The 1,881-nt window shown below is 46.0% G+C and overlaps 1 protein-coding gene across 2 annotated transcripts in view; it reads right to left on the bottom strand.

Moving 5' to 3' along the window:
* The window catches only part of EDARADD (EDAR-associated death domain), an 87,102-nt gene that overhangs the window by 2,507 nt on the left and 82,714 nt on the right, over nucleotides 1–1,881 (bottom strand). The window lies entirely within an intron of this gene.

Below are 1,881 nucleotides of genomic sequence, written 5' to 3'. Positions count from 1 at the left end.
TACAGGCGCCGTCACCGCGCTCAGCTAATTTTTTGTATTTTTAGTAAAGACGGGGTTTCACCGTGTTAGCCAGGATGGTCTCGATCTCCTGACTTTGTGATCTGCCCACCTCGGCCTCCCAAAGTGCTGGGATTACAGGCGTGAGCCGCCATGCCCGGCCTAAGAATGCTCATTTCTAATAATGTGTTACTCTTTTTTTTTTTGATACAGGGTGTCACTCTGTTGCTCAGGCTGCAATGCAGTGGCATGATCTTGGCTCACTGCAACCTCCACCTTCCAGGCTCAGGTGATCCTCCCACCTCAGCCTCCTGAGTACCTGGGACTATAGGCATGTACCACCAAACCCGGCTATTTTTTTTTGGTAGAGATGGGGTTTCACCATGTTTCCCAGGCTGATCTTGAACTCCTAGGCTCAAGTGATCTGCCCACCTTGACCTCTCAAAGTGCTGGGATTACAGGCATGAGCCACCGCACCTGGCTGTGTTATTCTTCATAGCCAAAGATGGGTTGCTTTGCTGGAAGGAGTAGGAATTTTTAAAGCCAGTTTCCCTTTCTTTCCAAGACTGTCTATGTCTTACAGTGTGCATTTGTGACACTGCTGGCCAGAATAAGGGCTCCAGCAAACAGAACTCTCTCTGAGGCACAAAGGTCTGCAGTGCCCATGAGTAACCAGCCCACACTTGCATGCACCTCAGCCCTTGCCCCTTCCAAGTGACCAGTCAGCCCTGACAGTTTAACACCAAACACACCATGTCAGCGTGTACAAAACTGCACACTTCTTTGAAAGGTCTTTCTAAAAAAAAACAAAAAAACAACGCAGACATGAAAACTGGAATATCCACTCCATATGCATATTTGAAAACAAGCGATAGTTGATAGTGCCAGAAATCTTACTTTTTAAATTTATGGCCCCCTTATCAGCCCTCTGCATTTACCTGTGCTTTCTTCACCCACAGGCTCCCTTTGAAGTGGTGCCAACACCCTGGGGTGTGTGCAGTGGGAGGGAAAGAGGCAGAAAACCCAGCAGGAGGCTTTTCAGCTGAGCTTCAGCATGAAGAGCATGCGCCCACACCAGAGGAAGGGCCGCCTTCCTACTGAATCTTAAAGACTCAACTGCAGCCTCATTTGACGAGCAGGAGGCATGTTAGTAGGAGGACAAAGTTTGTAGGTGAGAGGCGTGGACAAGTCATTTGTAATAAAGTATTAAGTGGTGTCTAAACAACATGGCAAATTAAGCAGCTTAAATTCTACAACAACACTGAGTCTCATGAGCCCTCTGATTTCAGATTTTAATAGCCAAAGGCCACTTTAGAGACCACTGGCTTGGAAAATTCTGGGGAAGGTTATAATGGCCTTTACTATATATATTACATTGAGTCATGGCCTTCCCAGTTTGGGAAGGTAAAGAATTTGGACAGAGGGAGTAACTCTGGTGATCATAAGAGAGAAAACCAGCAATCTTGAGGCCAGCAGAAATTCAAAGGCAATAAAACAAGAGCCATGAAAATATGCTCATACTCTTCGACCTACTAATGTAACTCCTGGGAATCCATCCTAAGGAGATAATCCAAAATACGCATTTACATAAACATTGTTATCACGGTGTTATTTACATTATTGAGTTTCAAAAACAACCTAAATGTCTAAAGTGCTGGGATTACAGGCGTGAGCCACCGTGCCTGGTAAGACTATTGTTCTGAGTGAAGTAACTCAGGAATGGAAAATCAAACATCGTATGTTCTCACTCATAAGTGGGAGTTAAGCTATGAGGATGCAAAGGTGTAAGAATGATACAATAGGCCGGGCGCGGTGGCTCAAGCCTGTAATCCCAGCACTTTGGGAGGCCGAGACGGGTGGATCACGAGGTCAGGAGATCGAGAC

Source organism: Colobus angolensis, unplaced genomic scaffold, assembly GCF_000951035.1.
Source record: "Colobus angolensis palliatus isolate OR3802 unplaced genomic scaffold, Cang.pa_1.0 Scaffold148, whole genome shotgun sequence".
NCBI classification, from domain to species: Eukaryota; Metazoa; Chordata; class Mammalia; order Primates; family Cercopithecidae; genus Colobus; species Colobus angolensis.
Note: the sequence above shows the minus strand (reverse complement) of the source record. Positions and strands in the feature narration are given on the sequence as shown.